This window comes from Chroicocephalus ridibundus, chromosome 4 (assembly GCF_963924245.1).
Source record: "Chroicocephalus ridibundus chromosome 4, bChrRid1.1, whole genome shotgun sequence".
Taxonomy (NCBI): Eukaryota; Metazoa; Chordata; class Aves; order Charadriiformes; family Laridae; genus Chroicocephalus; species Chroicocephalus ridibundus.
In genome coordinates this window covers 84106831-84115690 of record NC_086287.1, presented here as the reverse complement: position 1 = coordinate 84115690, position 8860 = coordinate 84106831, and the positions used below count along the sequence as shown (strand labels likewise).

Here is an 8860-nt window from a genome sequence, read left to right as displayed (position 1 = left end):
AGATAGGGGACAAATCCGGTGCCTTCCCTGAGCATTAGTCCTTGTTCTGACAGCAAGAAGCTTGCAGAAGGGCTGGGTCATCTGGGGCTTTGGGGCTGGGGGGGGGCATTCGGGGCTGTGACTCGCAGGAGTGACCTGTGTCTCTCCAGAGACTGGTGGGTGAAAATACCCGGCCCAAATGAGGAAGTGCTGTGGCCTTGGCGTCTCCTGCGGTGCTGACATTCCTGCCCTTGCAGCCGGTGCTGCGTGGAGGCAGGGCCTCATGGACCCAGCCCCACCTGTGCAGCGTGCTTCTGCTGAGGCTCAGCAACCAACTTTGATTTTTTTTTTTTTTTTTTTTTTTTTTTTTTATGGCAGCTAGCTATTTTTTCTGAACTTTTTGCAGCCTGAGCTGCTGGACAAGTGGCTGCACATAACTAGCGCGGAGCATGGCGTATTGGCTGGGACTCGGCCACACGCGCGGTGGCAACCCCTCTGTGCTCCAGGGCTGCACCGCACGCATCCACGCTCTTCACCTGTCCTGGTCTAGAGAGTCCCCCACGGCGTTGGGCCCCATCCTGGGAGGTTGTCCCCTGCGTGCCCAAGGGCACAGGCTGCTTCGTACCTCTGTGCCACGGTAGATCGGCACTAGAGATGGGCCGTGGTTTTCCATCTGAACCAAGCAGCCCACGGTGGGAGGCAAATACTGCGGCAGGGGTTGGGTTTGGAGGCCAGATCTCAAACGTTGCTTTCACATTTCAGGCCAAAACAATGGTTTCATCAGAAAGCCTCTCGACACGTTAAGTTGCCACCACAAGGATGTGTGAGAGCTGCATATATCCAAAACAAAGGCGAGAAATAGTCTTTCTCATGCTAGTTCTGAACTGAGGAGTTTTTTGCACATTTGACTCCCGTGTGCTAACGGCAGGACCTCTTTTCTACTTAATTTGAAGATCTGAGAGAGAAAGTTCAGTTCTTTGATCCTTAAACGTAAAAAATCTCTGAAGTGAAGACTCTTGACTGTCTGGACTTATGATGCATATTCAGAATTCATTCATTTTGTAAATAAATAATTGGCAGGTGATGCTATAGAGATAACAGCTTCCATTCTTTTTGATGAATAATTAACTCCAGCCAGATCTCCCTGATTGGCAGCTATCAAAAAAACCCCAACAAAGCAACCCACAAAATATTATCGGCTGGAAGGGACATCTGGAGGGCTGCACTCCGGCCTCCTCAAAGTAGAGTAACTTCACCATTAGCTTAGGTTGCTCAGGGATTTGTCCATCGCATTTTTGAAATCTCCAAGGGTGGGGATTTCACAAACCTCTCTAGGTGCCTGCTCCAGTTTAACTGCTCTTATTTTGGAAAATGTCTTCTGTGCCATCCAATGGGATTTCTCCTGCTGCAGCTCGCGGTCATTGCTCTTGTGCTGTGCACCTCTGCGGAGAGCCTGGCTCTGTTCTCGCTGGCAGCCCCGGGTGCCACCAGCCGCCATCACGGCAAAGGCACACTGCTGGCCCTTCAGCATGTTGTCCACCAGGAGCCCAGGTCCTTCTTTTAGCAAAGCTGCTTTCTACCCGCTCCGTTCCCAGCCTGTGCCGTCGCACGGGTTTATTCTGTGTCAGGTGCAGACTTTACATTTGTCCTTGCTGAATTTCAGAAGATTTCTGTCAGGCTTGTCTTTAAGGCTGATGAAGACCACCTGAATGGCTGCCTTGTCCTCCAGCATAATGACCTACAGCATCAGTTCAATGTGATGCCCAAACTGGCTGAGGAACCATTCTGCTCTGGCATCCAGGTTGCTGGTGGAGACAGGCCCAGGCGTTGTCACTTGAGGAATGCCATCTGTAAATGCCAATTAAATGCCTAGTTGTTGACCATTATTATCCTTTGAGCTTCATGGCCCAGCTTTTTTCAGCCAGGCTGTGGTCCATCCATTCAGGCAATACCACTCCAGTTTGGCCCATATGGCAGACAATGTCAAAGGCCATGCTAAAACCGAAGTAACCGCTTCCCCCACCTCGTCCATCCATCCCCTCATTCCAGCACAGATGACAGCTGTGTTGGTTGGGTACACTTTGTCTGTAGTAGACCCATGCTGGCCGTTCCTAGCTACCTTCTTGTATCTGGACATGGATACTGTGTGAACTTGCCCTATAATATTCCCAGGAAAAATGTACTGATACCTTATGTAAGACATCTTCATCTTTTCTAGTGCTTTGGCTAATCCCTTTCAGAAGAAGCCTGTTGATTACACGTGTTGAGTTTATGAGAGCTTCAGCATGAGCCTGCAGTGTTGGTTGAGGGCATTTTTGGTAGGGAGTGGTAGAGCAGGTCAAACTCAGAAGCAACCTAACCAGGACACACCTATTTCTCCTGTTGGGAATCCCTTTCTTCCAGCCTTCCACCAAGGATGATCTTCCTGCCATTGTTGCCATGGCCTTTGTGTTACCTCAGGGCAGGAACTCTAAGGGGAGGAAATGGGAACAGAGGAGGAACGAGCCTACCAGGCCAATGGGCAGAAGAGTATGGTAGTGTCAGATCCTGGCACCTGGCAAGGATTCAACTAGTTTGAATAAAAGGAAAAAATAAGGAAGAAGAAAGGGTAAGGTGATCTGCACGGAGTGCTAGGGACAGGAATGGTGGTTTCTAGAGAGCGTGAGTAGTTCAGTCAACAGGAAGGGCCAGGCACTTGCCAAAATACACATTTGCACAATGGCCTATAGTAGTTTGAAATCACAGAAGACGGTTGAGTTTCACTAGGTATAACCTTGGTTCACTGGGGTCTGAAGTACAATCCTGAGGTAAGTACTACTATAGAAAGCAAGAAACAAAATGGTTGGAAAGCCACCAGGTCTGACTGGAGCCAGAGCAGGACAAACATGGCTTCGCCAAGCTGGCATGCCCTTGGGTGGCCTGAGGGTCTCTCCTGCCGCGGGGGCCTGGCTGCAGCCACGGCATCAGTGGCGCCCCTGAATCGCTCCATGTCTGTGGAAGACAAAACTCCTGGAAATGCTGGTTAGTGCAGACATGGGCTAGCCTCATGGAGGGCTGGGACTGGGATTCACTGGGGCCTTTACGGCCAGAAAGGCTTGGCAGAGCAGAGCAGACACCTCCCCTCCGACTGGGACCGGACCGTGGAGTTGCAATAGAGGAAAGGCGGGCGCAGTGCAGGAGGTAACGACTCTGCAGGAACACTTGGGCATGCAGCATCGGGCATGTCTTGCTAATGAGAAGAAATATACATAATCCTCTCATCTTTCCTTGTACCCATACTAATGGGATTGTATTTCTGTGATGGACTTAGGTTTGTAATCTCCTTACAGCACATTAGAAGACTTTCAACAGTGATGCACAGAAAAGCAAGTAGGATGTTCGCGTGGTGCCAGCGCTGGCGTGGACCACGTGCATCTCTCACGAAGGAGACCCAGTCTGAAAGGTCAGGTTCCTCTGCTGGGCAGGCTGAGGGTTCCCAGGCGAGTGTGAGCACCTGCAGTCCCTCGTGCACATGAAACCTGACTTGCTGGGTCACCCTCCTGCAGTGACACAACATCATTTAAAGTTGTTTGCTTATTACAGAGATGCTATCACAAGGTGTGGCGCCCTGATTGGAGTCTAGCAAGAAAGTAACACTCTTATTCACCCACCCGCCCACCTTTGGCAGATGGTCTGAGGGTCTCTCCTTGGCTTCATGACGGAAAGGGGTTGATTCACCTCCACCCAGCGCTAATTACGTGTTGCTGCCTACTGAGGTTCCCATGTGGGCACTGGGGTGGTAAGCCTAGAACTCACTGCTGAGATTAACTGCAAAGTAAAAGCATGATTTCTTGATGTCTGTTTTATATTCAGCCTATTAATAGTTACTTAATACACTGTATCATTTACTTGTGATTTTATTTCTTTTTTAGCAATCATTAAAATGCTCCCAGCTGCTATTACTCTGCCGCGCTCCTATTTCTGAGCAGCTGTTGCATGCAGCCTTTCCATCAAACTAGAAAGCAGTTCTGGTAGCAAAAATTTTATGTCATTTTTGCATTTTCCTTTCCTTTTGGAAGAATACCCTTTTTCATTCTTTATTCTAGATCCTCCTGTGCTCCACAGCTTGTTCTGGAGGGGCTTTGCCTTCCCAAAAGCTTATCGTTTTATCCCCTCAGCTTTAGGTCAAAATTATTCCCTTGTCAGTGCAGTTCTTACTGAACCAGGCTGGTGTGGCAGGTCTCCACTCTTTTGTTTAAGTTTATTTATTTTTATATCAGGAAGGTAATAAAATTGACAAAAGAGGTTTATTCAGACTCCAACTGTACAGTTTACCACACAAGCAAAATAAAACGTCCAACACATTTCCTTTTATTTATGGCATCAGTGCTGAGCCATTGTGGTACCAGCACGAGGTAGCTTTTCCTCCCTTCACCTTTTGAAACCTCTTTTGCACCGTGTCCCACACCGAGCTTTCCGTTTGCTCTGCGTCCTCCGTCTTCGCAGGAAGCTGTTGGTACAAAAAGTGGAAAACTTTTACCAGAAGCGAGGGCACGGCTGTAGGGCTTTCCCTGGGAGGGCGGGCAGGAGGAGCGGGCCGAGGGGCTCTAGTGCACCTTCAGCTTCTCAGCCAGATGCTCCAGCTGTGCCACAGTCTGCAAGGAGGCCCACGGGAGCCGTCAGCGTGGAATCAGGGGTCCTTGGGGAGTTCAGCCACCTTCTTGTTCAGGTTGTGTGGGGCCCATCCCTATGGGGAGATGTTCCCAAACACCTCCTCAGGACCAGCAGTAGCCTCCACTTGGCTCAGTCCATAAGTCCTGGAGCACCTCAGCGCTGCTGTGGTGAGGGCCAGGATGAGTCACCTGCGCCATGGAGCGAGCGCTGAAGCCCGGCGTCCTTACCCACACAGTGGTCTCTCATTTATGGGTCAGATGTAGTGTCCAAGCGCCTGGAACGGGAGCTGCAGTCTATTTAGCAAGGTCTGTTTTCATGTCTGTTCATGGGTGAGTTGGGAGCAGAGTGGGTGTCAGTCCCAGGGATGGCTGACTGCAGTTAGCAAAGAAAGAGGTGTGGGAGGATGGAGTAACATTTCAAAAGAGAAGGTGCATTCACATCTTCACGGTTTCTAGTGAGTGGACAAGAAGTCCCCTGATACAATGATACGTGGGGTCTGGACATGGGAATAAATTGTCTTTTAGTGCCTAGATCAATGGAGGGAACAGAGCAGAGACAGCAATGCAGGAAGGGAAAATCAATTCACTCAATATTATTTGTTAATATACCAGCTTCACCACCTTTATAAGCACTTCAGCCTCGGGGGGTGGCTGGAACCTGCCTTGGACAGTGGGGCTGGGTTTTATGGGTTCTCCAAGAGCTTGTCACAGTCCATACTACTGGAAGGCAGTGGGATAGGGCACCCAAATCCCTTTGGAGCTGTCAGCACCCCTGTCTCACTCCCTTCAGGCATGTCAGGAGGGGGCTGACCACCAGCGTTTCTGGGAGCCGATGCCCCTGTGCTCTGAAGTGCCCGCCTTTGAAACAAGGTAGGGGCATTGCCTCTTGCCCTTGAGGCCCACAGAGCCCCTGTGCTTAAACTCGCCAGTGGCTGCAGCCAGAAGCCAGGCTCTGGGAGCGCTGCCTTTGTCCGACGTCTGCCTGAGCCCTGCCCTGAGGTGGCCCGGCTGCGGCCGGTCACACTCCCACAATGGCCACCCTCCCCGGCACGCCGGGGCCTCGCCTTGGGGCTGCTTCCAGATGAACAGAGAGAGGACTCTAGCTCCCCCTCTTCTATCAGGAAGGCCAGTCTCCGCACAGACCGCCTTTTCTTCTAAATCTATACATTAATAGGCATCATAAAATGCTGTAATAGGGGTGCAACTGCTGACTCTTCGGAAGCACTGCGCGATCACTGGCTCTGGTGCAGTAAATAGAAAGCAGTGAGGTTCTGGAGTTCATTTCCAAACAGGTGAGGGGGAACTCTCAAACCAGGAGGCGAGTAGCATGTCTGCAGGTCTGGTTTCTCCTTTCCCTGAAGCGGAGGTGGGCGTTAGGCTGAGGTGTGCAACATCCACATCGTGCCTCATCTGAGATTTGCCAATATTCACTTGTTGCTTTTTACTCTTTAGCAATCAAACAGAAACTTCTCAGCTGGTACCTTCTGGGTGACAAGGTTTGAGAAATAACCTTTCGGTCACTATTGCAGCACTGTGAAAATGGTTCTGAGGTGATATAACGTGATACAACAGCTACATCGCATGAGCAGAGCACCGTATCGCAGAGCTACCTGTACTCTCCAGTGTGGTTCAGTTTGTTACCGAAAATACAGATTAATTCTCTGAATGATACTGTACACCCTGCAAAGGAAATATTCTAGGTGGAGCTGCTCAGGCTCACATAAACGTATCTGCCTGCTACAGAAACCTTTAAACTTGCAACTGCTTAAACACCATCAGTGGCAAAAGCTGCCTCGGCTGCCGCGGGGCTGGGTCAGAAATGCCATCTCACGGTCAACAGGGCAGGTTGTATCACCAACACTGCGGCTGGGGGCGGGAGGCAGTTGGCCCGCTAGTCAGTTTTGGGAAATATATTTAAATTTCAAAATTCGTATTGTCGTATTAGACGACTCTAAAACTGTAGGTAACAATATGTAACAGACAAAGGTATCTCTTCCCAGTGAAGCCCTGGTGAATCATTTTATATTACCACAGAAGGAGCGAACCAAGTTTTTACAACAATAGTTGGCAGTATTTCTATTAAATGGCATTAGCCAATAATTTCTAAAACTGCCTGTTAATTACAGTGTTCAATCCTTGCAGGCAGTTCTATTTTACATAAGTGCAGTCCAGTTTCCAGCCATCAGCTGAGGACTACAGCCGTTTGTCGTAGCCAAACAAGACCATGTATTACTAAATTCCTTTCCGAGGTAAATCTATCATCATTGGGTTTGGGGGTTTTTGGTGGTGTTTTTTTGTTTGGTTGGCTGAGTTTTTTGTTTGTTTTTAATCCTGACGCTGCCAGGTAACATTCACAGGAGACGGCTTACGCCCCACCACCTCTGGGCAGGCTGTCCGGCGGCTGCGCGCAGGCGGCCCAGGCCAGGGCAGTGCTCAGCTCCAGCCCGGCTCCCTCAGCCTGGGACACTGAGCCGCACTGGGACTCTGGACCACCAACCCTCCCCACCCCCGCCACCCCCAGGCACCCCCTCGGCACCGCGGCTGGCCCCGGGGGTGCTGCTGCCTCCATCAGCCCCCAGTCCTCAGCCGCTCCCCAGAGGGCTCTGCTGGGTTCCCTGCGCGTCTGGAGGACACCAGCTCGATCCTCTGTCCTAGAACACCCAGAGCAGGAGCAGACAGAATAAATCTCTTGCAGGTAACTGGCACAGCGGCGGGAAAAAAAGTGACATTTGCTTTGCACTTATCACTTTGACTATCTGTAATTATTGCTAGTGCTACTACTGCAGTGTTACCTGAGGCTGCCCGGCCAGCACTGTGTTCAGCACAAACGCACCCAAACCCCTCAGAAAACCTCCCAGTCCAGAATGCAAGTAACTTGCAGTGGTGAAGAGGAGGGATAAAACCAAATGGATACAATTAGCTTAGGCACAACTTAGTCATCCTCTTCTTGGTATAATTATAAAATGGACAAAGGTAGCGCCAACTAACCTCAAATGCCCTTCTAGCCATAATTAATTATATTGCATAATAATGGTGTCAGTTTAAACATTGTTTAAAACCGATGCTTTGCTTGAAATTACTGTACGGCCACACTTGCATCTTGCACAACAGACTCACACACAGCAGTGTCTGGACTTCCATTTTCTGTTTCGTTGTGTCATCTGTGCATCGGAAAAGCTCCTGACCAAAGAGGAGTCAGTGGCACAGCGGTAAATAGAAGTGGGCAGATTCATCTCTCTGTGGTATATGAGGAGCAGGTAAACAGGAGACGTGCCCACAGCAGCAGTGGGTACAGAGGGAGTGCCCTTCGCCGGCGCTTACCCTTGCCTACACCACTTAGAAGAGTTGCATAATTGATACAATTGAACCACATCAGTCCTTTATTTATAGAACATAATGAAATGGTTTTCAACATCCTGGATCATGCTGCATGGGTGATTGCCATATAGGCACCCAAGAAGAATAAATAAAAACATTTCCCTAAGGTATTCACCTTCTCTGCGTGCATCCAGGACGTTGTTTTGAGGGCAGTTCTGTAAGGAGCGCGGCAGGTATTGCACGTGCTTCGTTCCGAGGGGAGCTGCAGTGACACTGCTCCATGATGCTGGAGTTTCACGTTCCCTGTGCAGAATGTGAAGCGTCGTCGCAGTTCAGTGGAGCTCGGGGGGAACGAACCAAACATACCGCTGAGCACAGCCCCGGCGTTGTGCTGGAGGTAGCCCTGGTTCAAGCTCCGCAGCCTGCGCTTGATGACAGCCTGGCTTTCCTGGAGAGCACACGGGCTCAAGCTCAAAAATAAAAATTAATAAATAATAATAATAAAAAAAGCTGTGGCATCTGATAGCTGCGTTCAGCGATGGCAATGGAAGTGAGTCACGGAGCAGCCCCCTGATAAAGACAAAGGACCTGGGTGACGGGAGCCATGGGCTCCCACGGCAGCTTGTGCTTGCGACGGGCTCTCGTTATGGAATTCGACACCGTGACTGTGAACGTCGTCCAAGGAAGACTGCTCTGCAACAGAAGCACGAGCATCAGGTGGCACTGAGACAGCGTTACTGTGAAACTTACACAAAATAAACCAAAGCACTGCAATTATTTTACCTTTTTTTGTTGCTATTATTGGAAAAATATGGATGATTTAGAAGTGTTTCTCTTACCAGATTGTTTGTCCATCTGTATATGATGTTCTGCTGTTCCTATTGCATCATTTGAACTTGGCCTTTATTTAT

General features: G+C 49.8%; 1 long non-coding RNA gene across 1 annotated transcript in view; it reads right to left on the bottom strand.

Moving 5' to 3' along the window:
- Nucleotides 1–703: 703 nt before the first annotated feature.
- LOC134515512 (uncharacterized) overlaps nt 704–8860 on the bottom strand; it is a 90264-nt gene continuing 82107 nt past the window's right edge. The window contains exon 5 of the long non-coding RNA XR_010071035.1: nt 704–8642. This is a non-coding gene — a long non-coding RNA (uncharacterized LOC134515512). The remainder of the gene's footprint in view (nt 8643–8860) is intronic.